We start from the raw sequence: 12,055 nt of genomic DNA, 5'->3' as shown, positions 1-12,055 counted from the left end.
TCAGCTTATTATTGACCTTTCAGTGTTCCTTATATATTCTGGATATATTCCCTTATCAGAGATATGACTTGCAAATATTTTTCCCCTGCTGTCAGTTGTCTTACTTTCTCATGTCTTTGAAGCATAAAAATGCTTAATAGTCCTATTTATTTATTTTTATTTTCTAAAAATTTATTTTATTTATTTGAAAGATTGAAATAGAGGGCAAGAGAGAGAAGGAAATCTTCCATCTGTGGTTTACATCCCAAATGGCCACAATGGCTAGTACCGGGTCCAGACTGAAGCCAAAAGCCCAGAACTCCATCCAAGTCTCCTACATGGGTGGCATGGGCCCAACTGCTTGAGTCATCTTCTACTGCTTTCCCATGATTTTCAGGGAACTGGATTGGAAGTACAGCTTCTGGGACTTGAAACAACGCCCTAATATGGGATGCCTGTGTCACAAGTGGCACTGTGCTACAACACACAGCCCCCCCCCCCTTTTTAACTTTTATTTTAAGAATTATTTATTTATCTCACAGAGTTACAGAGAAGCAGAGGCAGAGAGAGAGAGAGAGAGAGAGAGAGAGAGAAAGTCTTCCATCTACTGGGTCACTCTCCAAATGGCCGCAATGGCTGGAGCTATGACAATCAAAAGCCAGGAGCCAGGAGATTCTTCCGGGTCTCCCACACAGGTGCAAGGGCCCAAGGACTTGGACCATCTTCTTCTGCTTTCCCAGGCCATAACAGAGAGCTGGAGAAGAAGTGGAGAAGCCGGGTCTTGAACCGGTATCTATATGGGATGCTGGCACTGCAGGAGGCGGCTTTACCCACTATGCCACAGCACAGGCTCCTTTTTTATTTTTAGTATCATATTCAAGAACAATCAAATGCAAGATCATGAAAATTCTTTTATTTTCTTGCAAAGGTTGTATGATTTTGGCTCTTACATTTAGACCTGTAATGCATTACGAGTTATTTTCTATATGAAGGCAGGGCCCCAACTTCATTTTTAACATGTGCTTACCTAATTGTCCCTGCACTGTTTTGTTCAAAAGATTATTCTTTTCTCTTTGGGTGGCCTTGACATCTTTGTCAAAAATTGATTGACATAGATTTATCACATAATGATTCAAAAAGTTGTTTTAAGAGAGGGAGTTTTATGATTGTACGATGTAAGACGTTGGTTGAATAAGGAAAACAGAGACTGTGTCTTCTTTTTTATACTGCTTCAACAAATTGGAAGTACGAAGCAGCCCTACAGTCCCCGAGCCTGTTAACCTGCAGAAAGGTACTCCCCACTTGTTTTTATCACTCTTACTGGACTGTGTCAGACATACTCATTTATTTTCCCTTGTTGGTGTTGTCTTCCATTTTTCTTCATCAATTCATCTTTCCCTTTCTTATTCTTTTCCTTTACCTCTCCTTGCTTTTTGTTTGGTAGAAAATCTATTTGCTAATAATTGTGAAAGCATCCAAAGTAAATAATAATCATTCCTTTAAAAGGAGCCTTTATAATAGGTTTCAGAACCCAGTTTCCCTTGACAGTTGTTTAAAAAGGCACGCAGAGGTTTGAATTATTTTGAATTGAGGGTAAGAGTGTTCGTTTTCAGTCCTCCTTGTGTAATTTCATGATTATGAAATCATAGTTGCATGTAGCCTTTTAGGATGGCTGTGGCCTTAGAATTTGCACTTGGCTTCTATTGAAAGCTGATTCAAGTTCTGAAAATGACTGTTTAAGGTAACGGAAAACCATGGGGAACGTGAAAATTACAACTTAGGTTTCAGAATATCAGTCTCTTTCAGAGCATAATACCAGCACTGAAAAGTTCTTAATTTTCTCCCAGCTAATTTAGAATAACAACCAAAGAGAAAGGAATCTTATTCTTCTACAGACAAAATAAAATTCTCTATTACTTTGTGTCATATGCATAATTTTCAGTCCGTTGATTAGAAAATAATCATTGGACACCTAATATATACCTCTTCAATTTTCTAATAAAGAAATATCAACCATGGTATCTATCCTTCAGGAACTTCTAGTTTAGCTGGATGCACAGTAGTAGTACATTAAAAATGGAAAGGCTGGGGCTGGGCCTTATGGCATAGCAGTTAAGCTGCTGCCTGCGATGTCATTATCCAGTATGGGTGCCAATTCGATTCCTGGCTGCTCCACTTCTGATTGTGCTCCCTGCTAATGTGCCTGGGAAAGCAGCAGAGGATGACCCAGTGTCCTTGGGCCCCTACCCCAACATGGGAGACCCAGATGAGGCTCCTGGCTCCTGGATTAGGCCAGGTCCAACCCTGGCCATTGCCTCCATTTAGGGAGTAAACCAGCAAGTAGAAGTCTCTGCCTTTCCCTTTCTGTCTGTAACGCTACCTTTAAAACAAACAAATAAATCTTTAAAAAAAATGGAGGCTGTATATAAAACTGTGGTACTGACTTTAAGGTCAAAAGGAGAGAGAGACACACAGAAGGATTTGTGTGCATTGCTCCTTAGTTGGGAAATTTTCATAGAAACTTAATCTGGCCATTTTAAGAAGAGTCCTGGGACCAGCATTGTGGCACAGCAAATTAAGCCACCACGTACGATGCTGGCATCCCACATCAGAGCAAGTGTTCGAGACCTGGCTGCTTGGCTCCAATCCAGCTCCCTGCTAATATAACTGAGAAGCAGCAGAAGATGGCCCAAGTAGTTGGGCCCCTGCTACCCATATGGGAGACCCAGATAGTGTTCCAGGCTCCTGGTTTCAGTCTGGCCGAGTCCTGCTATTAGAGCCATTTGGAGAGAGAACCAGCACATGGAAGATCTCTCTGTCTCCCTCTGTTTCTCTGACTCCCTCTGTCACTCTGCCTTTCAAATAAGTCCCACCACCTCAGCATCTTTGTGTGAATGAGAACCAAGCTACCTTGTACTGTGCCTTCCAGTTTGCTGCGTCCCTTCACCCAGATGCAGTACTGGTTAAAAGGATAGTTTGAGTTTCTGCAGGGAAATGAAGGAGGGAGGATGTGATAGAACAACACATTACATTACAAAGGTGAGAACACTCTGTTCTATTCGGTGTATAATACAGAGATGGGTGACACAGGGTGGAAGATATTTACTGGCAAAGAATAAAATGTTTTTCCTCTTTTACTCATCTTTCCCAATATGCAATGTTTTGATTTATAAATTTAATTTGAATACCTTTCTATGTATTACTTCCAAGCTTGATATTATACATATAAATTCACAATTTTTAAATAATAATATCTATCTTGTAGATCATAGCATAATACTTAATTTTTTTTAAAGATTTATTTATTTATTTGAAAGTCAGAGTCAGAGAGAGGGACGGAGGGAGGGAGGGAGGGGAAGTGGGAGGGAGAGTTCTTCCATCCGATGGTTCCCCCTAGTTGGCTGCAATGGCCGGAACTGCGCTGATCCGAAGCCAGGAGCCAGGAGCCAGGAGCTTCTTCCAGGTCTCCCACATGGGTGCAGAGGCTCAAGGACTGCTTTCCCAGGCCATAGCAGAGAGCCAGATTGGAAGTGGAGCAGCTGGGCCTTTAACTGGCGCCCATATGGGATACCAGCACTTCAGGTCAGGGCATTAACCTGCTGTGCCACATAGCTGGCCCCAGCATAGTACTTAAAATATCAGTACTGGAGCCAGTGTTTAACCTAGCAGTTAAAATGCCAGTTAAGACACCTGTGTCCCCCATTAGAGTGTTAGTTTGATTCCTGGCTCCTGCACTTGACTCCAGCTTCCTGCTAAAACAGACCCTGGGGAGGCAGTGGTGATGGCTCAAGTGATTGGGTTCCTGCCATCCATGTGGGAGACTCCTGACTCCCAGATCCAGGCCTAACATTTGCTGGCATTTGGGTATTTCTCTGTCTTTCTCTCTATACCTCTCAAATAAATAATAAAAATATATGAATGCTCATGTAGGCATTTCTCCCTCATTAATACTTTCTTGTTGTTTACAACGAGTCAGTGTTAAAATAGGAGACTGTTTTCTAAAAGAATGTAGCTAAATATATAATTTGAAAGGCAGAGGGAGACAGATTGAGGAAGATTCAAGGAGAGAGAGAGAATGAGAATGAGAGATTTCCATTCACTTGCTCAGTTCCAAAATTACCCCAACAGTAAAGGCTGGGACAGGCGGAAGCCAGGAGCCAGGGACTCTATCCAGGTCTCTCACATGTGTGGCAGGAGCCCAGGTATTTGGGTTTTCATCTGCTGCCTTACCAAGCACATTAGCAGGGAACTGGTTCAGAAGCAGAAGATCCAGTAGTCAAGTTGGCACTTCGACATGGATGCGGGCCCCACAAGCAGTGACTTGGTCGCTGCTCCACAGCCTCAGCCAATGGGAGACAGTTTGTTATATTGGATAATGATAATCGGCATTTTTTTCAGGAACTAGGCATCTGATTAAACATAAACTTAACCCTAACTGAACTTCTTTATTAATAATGTTTTTCTCCCTACAAATATAGCACATTCTCTAGGGATACTTTGAATGTTAGAGAACTCTAATAAGAAAGAAAAATCAGAGGTAGCACTTTTAACATTTGGGTGAATGAGTTTTTAACTTTTTTAAAAAAAATCTATTTATTTGAAAGGCAGAGTTACAGAGGGGCAGAGAGAGAAAGAGGACTTCTATCCACTGGTTCACTCCCCAGATGGTCGCGATGGCCAGAGCTGTGCCAGTCTGAAGCCAGAAGCCTGAAGCTGCTGCCTGGTCTACCACGTGGGTGCAGGGGCCCAAGAACTTGGGTCGTTTTCTACTTTCCCAGGCCATAGAAGAGAACTGGGTTGGAAGTGGAGCAGCTGGTACTTGAACCGGTGCCCATATGGGATGCTGGCACTGCAAAGGGAGTGTTTTACCTGCTATGTCACATCGCCAACCCTGAATTTTTGAAGTCAAATAAAGATCATCATGTGTATATTGCTTTATATTGTGCTTTTAAAAATAATTCATCATTATATTAACACATGAATTTGCTTTTTATAAAGCTCCCTCTGAATTCCAAAACATCTATTTGGGCAAATAGCCTCGTAGGTCATTCTGATTCCCCCTCCAGTTTTTGCTCTTGTACGTCATTCGTGTACATTTCTACACCAGATGGGGCCTTCTGAGCTCTTTTGAATTTTTTTCAATGTGCTAAGAGATCGGTATCAGTTTATTTCTATTCCTGTACTGGCCCCTAACTGTGGCAGTTCCTCCTATTGTACTGCCGCCTTCCCTCTGGGTTAGTGTGGAGCTGGGAAAGCTGACTCAGATACAGATCCAGGAAAGGCTGGAGTTGGCTCACAGCACGTTCAAAAGCCGGTGAGAACTTGCAAGGGCCCATGTTTTTAATGCTTAATTGTATGTGTGTCTTTATGCCATGATTCTAGGCCAGCATACAAACATTTGATAAAAAAAAAAGACTTTGTTCTATAAAATGTAAGATGTTTCAGGGTATCTTAAATACTGGTTACTTATTAAAATGGAATTATTATTCCTCTCTATAGAAATACATACAAAATCTTAATTTTTGACACCAGGAAAGGGATTAGATATTTTCTAATGTCTCCATTTATAACATTTTTCTAGTCAATATCGCCATGGCTGAAAATTTCAGTACTTTGTACCAGGCACTATAATAAAAGCTTTGAGTACATTACCACATTTAAGATGCACAATAATTCCCCAAGTAGTCACCATCATCACCCCCATTTTATACATGGAAAGTAGAGTCATGTAGCTCACAAGTGTGTAGGATTAAAATTTGTCTGATTTTAGTTCCCTATAAGATTACCCTATAGTTTAGGTAAAATAAGATAAATAAGGAACAGACAATACAAAACTGAGTTATACATATTTTTGAAAGATTTAAGATTTTACTTAATTTTTTTGAGAGCCAGAGTTATAGACAGCCTGAGGAAGAGTAGAAAGGTCTCCCATCAGTTAGTTCACTCCCAAAAGGGCCACAGTGGCTGGAACTGGGCTGATCCAAAGCCAGGAGCCAGGAGCTTCTTTCAGGTCTCCCATGTGAGTGCAGGAGCCCAAGAACTTGGGTCTTCTTCCACTGCTTTCTCAGGCCATGAACAGAGAGCTGGATTGAAAGAAAAGCAACTGGGACTTGAACCTGTGCCCATACGGGATGCTGGTGCCACAAGTGGAGGCTTAGCCTACTATATTAAAGCACTGCAAATTATTTATTTGAAAGGAAGAATGAAGAGAAAGAGACACACACTCTTAAAAACTCTTAAAAATTTCTCCAAAGAAGATACAGAAGTGCAATAAGCTTATGAAAACATGGCCCATATCGTTGATAATAAGGGAAATGCAAACCCAGATCTCAGATGCCATTTCACATGCACTAGGCTGCCTGTCATAGGAAATGACAGATAAAAATGAGTTCTGACTAGAATGCGGAGAAATCAGAACCTGCATACTTTAGCAGTAGGAGTGCAAAATGGCAAAGCCTCTTTGGAAAATAGTCTGATAGCTCCTCAAAAGTTTAAACAATGTCACCAGCAGTTCCATTCTTGGGTGTATATCCAAAAACAATGAGACTATATAGCCATAAAAAGACTTGCATATGAATGTTAATACTAACCAAAAAGAGAAAGATTCAAATGTTCACCAGCAGATGAATGGATGAACAAAAATGTGGTATGTCCATACAATGCCATATTATTTGGCCATAACAGTGAGATTGAATGAATACTGATATATATTGCACATGGATAAACACTGAAAACACTGTGCTGAAAGAAGCTAATCATAATAGATTATATATTATATAAGCCCATTTAGGAGAAATGTCCACAGTAGGCTCGTTCCTACATATACAACATTGATTAGCCTTTGCCTAGGGTTGAAGAAATGAGGAAGTGGGAAGTGACTATTAATGGGAATGGAATTTCTTCCTGGGGAGATGAGCATGTTCTAACATGAGTTGTGGAGATGGTTTGACAACTTGTCCTTATTTTAAAGATTGATTTATTTATTTGCAAGGCAGAGTCACAGACAGAGGAGAGAGAGAGAGGTCTTCCATCCACTGGTTCACTCCCTAAATGGCTGTAATGGCCGGAGCTGGGCCAATTAGAAGGTAGAAGCCAGGAGCTACATCCCCATTTCCCATGCAAGTTGGGCCATCTTCTACTGCTATCCCAGGCCATAGCAGAGAACTAGACTGGAAGAGAAGCTGGCACTCAAACTGGCGCCCATATGAGATGGCAGGGCACTGCAGACAGAGGCTTAGCTCACTATGCCCAATTTGTCTTTATTTTATTTTATTCTACTTTATTTTATGCCCCTCCCCCAAGAATATTTAAGGAATACCCACTTCATGCATTTCGTAAGTACAACTTTAGGAATACAGTGATTATTCTCACCATACTGGCCCTCTCACCCACTTTCCCACCCCTTCACCTCCTCTCTCTCCCATTCTCCATTAAGATCCATTTTCTTTTTTTTTTCCTAAGATTTATTTATTTATTTGAAAGGCAGAGTTGCAGAGAGGCAGAGGTACAGGCAGAGAGAGAGAGAGAGAGGTCTTCCATCCACTGGTTCACTTCCCAGATGACTTCAACAGCCAGAGCTGTACCGATCTGAAGCCAGGAGCCAGGAGCTTCTTCCAGGTCTCTCACATGGGCGCAGGGGCCCAAGGACTTGGGCCATCTCTACTGCTTTCCCAGGCCATAGAAGAGAGCTGAATGGGAAGTGGAACAGCCAGGACTCGAACTGGTGCCCATATGGGATGCTGGCATTGCAGGCAGTAGCTTTACCCACTATGCCACAGCATCGACCCCAAGATCCATTTTTGATTAACTTTATACATAGAAGACCAACTCTATACTAAGTAGAGAGTTCAACAATTTGCACGGAAAAACAACAACAACAAAAAAAAGTAACAAAAAAAACCCTGTTCCTCGACAGTCAAGCCAAGGACTGTTCAAAGTCATTGCATCTTGAAGTTAATTTCCTTCCTTTTTTTTTTTCTAGAAACTGAATTAACTTTAAAGCAGTACCCAAGAATGATATATCTTTTGCGAGCTCTTAGACATAATTGTTATATAACTCTTATAAAAACCACTGGAAGGGCTGGCACTGTGGCGTGGTAGGCTGTCTCCACCTACAGTGCCGCCATTCCCATGTGGGTGCTGGTTCAAGAACTGGTTGCTCTTCTTCCTGTCCAGTTCTCTCCTTATGGCCTAGGAAGACAGTGGAAAATGTCCTGGTTGCTTGGGCCCTTGCAACCATGTGGGAGACCTGAAGCTCCTGGCTGCTGGCTTCAGGTCACTTCAGCTCTGGCCGTTGTGGCCATTTGGAGAGTGAGCCAGAAAATGGAAGAGCTTTCTGTCTGTCTCTCCCTCTCTATCTGTAACTCTGCCTCACAAATAAATCTTAAAAAAGTAAACCCACTGGAACATACATGTTAAATGTCTGTGTGGTATGTTAATTACTTTTGGATAAAGCTGGAAGAGGAGGAGGAGGAGGAAAAGGAAGGGGAGAAGGGAAAGCAAGAGAAGAGGAAGAAGAAGAAGAAATGGTTCTGGAAGTATCTGTTTCCTCTTTTTGAGTCCTGCAATGCCATGCTTGATGTCCAGGTTGCTTTGCTGGAGAGAGAGGCTGTATTGAGGAACATCCTGAAGCCAGACATCAACCCTGGCCATAGTCTGCAGCAGTTGTGTGAGTGATCCCAAGCTACCACCATCGGGAAACCAGTCAGTTGAACTCTTGGCCACACATAGAATACTAAGAGTTAAACGATAACTGTTTTAAGCCACCATGTAGCTTAAAAGGGTAGCTTGTTATAAGAGATGATTGGAGTGAGTAAGTCAGATTCTTGCTTCAACACTGTGCCTGCGTGTTAATACCAAAATCAAGTCCCAAGAAAGGCTTCCTCTTAAAAAGAGGGACCTGTGTAGGGGCATGAGTTGATTATAATGGGAAATGAAATAAGGAAGATCTGAGCTGATGGGGCCTGCTTTATATGGCAAGCTGAACCAAACCAGGTGGGCCTGCCAGCTGGTCTTTTTCCTAAAGCTCCTCTTGGCAGAAGCAGCTAACTAGCCACTTGTCCAGAGGCCACCAGCTCCTTAGCTCTGGGCTGGTAGGTCATGTTTCTGTTTACAGAGGGTGACACAATTTAGCCTGATGCACTTGTCTTTTTCACACCGTGGAAAGAAAATCACGGAGCTGGAAGAGGCAGGGTGATTACAAACGGGGGTAAAGGCGACTGTTTTAGTGGCACAAGGGATTAAGCTGTCACTTGTGACTCCAGCATACCACTGCCAGTTTGAGTCCTGGCTGTTCTTCCTCCAGTCCAGCTCCCTTGTAATGTGTCTGAGAAGTCACATTTCAGAGTCTCATTTCAGAGGACTGAGCTTATCCCTTCAGCCATTGCTTTTTTTTTTCTTTTTCTTTTGACAGGTAGAGTTAGAAACAGTGAGAGAAAGATGGAGAGAAAGGTCTTCCTTCCATTGGTTCACTCCCCAAATGGCTGCTATGGCCGGCGCTGCACCGATCTGAAGCCAGGAGCCAGGTGCTTCCTCCCTGTCTCCCATGCAGATGCAGGGGCCCATGCACTTGAGCCATCCTCCACTGCCTTCCCAGGCCACAGTAGAGAGCTGGACTGGAAGAGGAGCAGCTTGGACTAGAACCAGCGCCCATATGGGATGCTGGCACCGCAGACGGAGGATTAACCAAGTGGGCCATGGCGCCGGCCCCCAGCCATTGCTTTCTGAAAAAGCAGTGTTTTAGGAAGCAACTGCGAACCACAAAGATAGGGACTTTGGTCTCCAAAAAGTTATAGTCAACTGAGCAGGCGATTCCTCTTTTGCTCTAAAGGCCTTACAAGTGGTATATGGTCCACATTTGTAGACATGGGAGATTTCTTAAAGGAGATAATGTCTAAAGCCAGAAAACTGAGGAAACCAGTTTTCCCTTTCTTTTCATTTCAAAATACCTTCTTTGAGGGAGGAGAAAGGCATGGGAGAATTCCTTATGTGGGCTTGCCCACCCGTCCTTCCATTCTGTGTTCTAGATTCCCATCACCAGCTCAGGCCCCTGGGTCTACCTCCTTGTGACTCTAGTCTCTGCAGTTTATTTCCGGGAACTTCTAATGTTTGTCATTTCCTTTGTACTCTCTAAGCTATGTAATTTGCTTGTGAGTGTGTGTATCTGTGTTCATTTATGTGGCTTCTGGAGGCTCAGCTGGGCTAGAAAGTCCAGCATGGCCTTGTTCACTCACCTGAGATTTGGCATCATTATCTGGGCACTTTGGTTGTCCTCGTTGTGGCCTCTTCTCCGGAAGGCTAGACCAGCTCCCTGATGTGGTGGGCTCAGGATGGCATTCCAGGTTGAGGAGGAAGTTGCAAGGCCTTTTAAGGTCTGATTGTAGACATTGCATAATGTCACTTCTGCCACATCCTGGTGGTCCAAACAAGTCACAAAGCAGCACAAGTTCAAGGAAAGCTGAAATGGACTTGGCCTCTTGATGAGATAAGAGGTGACATCCCTTTGGAGAGAAGGAAGAGAGGGGCCAATGTGGACATCTTTGCATGTAATTACCTATGATTCTGTCACTGTTCGTGTAAATGTGGTCCTTTCACCTTCTACTGGCCATTATTATATGAAATAGAATTCTTCTTGCTCATTCTAACTCAGCTGTGACTAACCCTTGGAAAGCAGTCTCATGGATGTTCCTAAGAATAGATTAAAGTGCAGAGGAGAATTGTCCTGGGGGAAAAGATCTCAATAAGAAATTTTTAATGAGTTTTGTACATGCTGAATGAGGATGTTTTAAGTAACTTATAAAAAGCTAATAGCTTTTACAAACACGCTAATATAAAAGCAGGCATTTAGAGGCCAGCATTGTGGTGTAGCAGATTCAGCATCTGCTTGTGATGCCAGCATCCCATATAAGAGTGCTGGTTCAAGCCTTGGCCACTTTGCTTCCAACACAGCTCCCTACTAATGTGCCTAGGAAGGCAGCAGATGAGATAAGTGTTTGGGTTCCTGCCGTCCACATGGGAGACTCAAATAGAGTTCCTCGCTCCTGATTTCAGCCTGTCCAGCCTTGGCTTTTGTGGCCATTTGAGTAGTGCACTAATTGATGGAAGATCTCTCTGTCTCTCCCTTTTCCTGTAATGTTCTGCCTCTCAAATAAATACATCTTTTTTAAAAAGAAGACATTCATGAGGCCAGCGCCGTGGCACAGTAGGTTAATCCTCTGCCTATGGCACCGGCATCCCATATGGGCGCTGGTTCTAGTCCCGGCTGCTCCTTTTCCAATCCAGCTCTCTGCTGTGGCTTGGGAGAGCAGTGGAAGATGGCCCAGGTCCTTGGGCCCCCGTACCCATATGGGAGACTGGGAGGAAGCACCTGGCTCCTGGCTTCGGATTGGCGCAGCTCCGGCCTTTGCAGCCATTTGGGGAGTGAACCAACAGACGTAAGACCTTTCTCTCTGTTTCTCCCTCTCACTGTCTGTAACTCTACCTCTCAAATAAATAAATAAAATCTTAAAAAAAAAAGAAGACATTCATATACTTAGAAAATTTGTGATTTTTCCCTAAAAGTTTCTGATGCTAATAGCAATCCAAAGAAGCAAGTTGAATAGGTAATTATCTTCCTCATTTAATATGAATTTGGGGGACACTAAGTAGTAAGAAATTATATGATTAGTGTATGGCAGAGCTGTGATTGAGACCCAAGTCTCCTACTTCATAATCACGCCTCTTCAATGGCTTTCAGATAGTATTACTCCAACAATTCTTCTGGGAAGAGTGGAAGGGACTTGAGGGAGTCTCCATCTTCATCAGCTCATAACTAATAGGCACAAATTAATCATGCCCCAATATATCCACATGATTAGTTAAATGCTATACCCATTGTGTATTCATTATTTTTGTATACTAAAATTATTTCACTCAAACCTCAGGTATGTTTCTCACACCAACTGGGTGAAGATACCATTATATTCTTGAGAAAGAAAAAAGATCTCATTGCTACTAATTGGCCCATTGAGGACAAATTTAAATCTTCTAATTCCTAGTCACATATTCTTTCTATAGCAGAGTTGAGCTCTAACTCTGA

At 42.7% G+C, this 12,055-nt stretch overlaps 1 protein-coding gene across 1 annotated transcript in view; it reads left to right on the top strand.

The window, feature by feature from the left end:
- Window positions 1-12,055, top strand: part of DEPTOR (DEP domain containing MTOR interacting protein) — a 163,427-nt gene that overhangs the window by 70,749 nt on the left and 80,623 nt on the right. The gene's annotated exons all lie outside the window — the stretch shown is intronic.

The sequence above is a fragment of the Lepus europaeus genome, chromosome 4, assembly GCF_033115175.1.
Source record: "Lepus europaeus isolate LE1 chromosome 4, mLepTim1.pri, whole genome shotgun sequence".
In the NCBI taxonomy this organism is placed as follows: Eukaryota; Metazoa; Chordata; class Mammalia; order Lagomorpha; family Leporidae; genus Lepus; species Lepus europaeus.
This window is presented reverse-complemented; position numbering and strand designations above follow the sequence as displayed.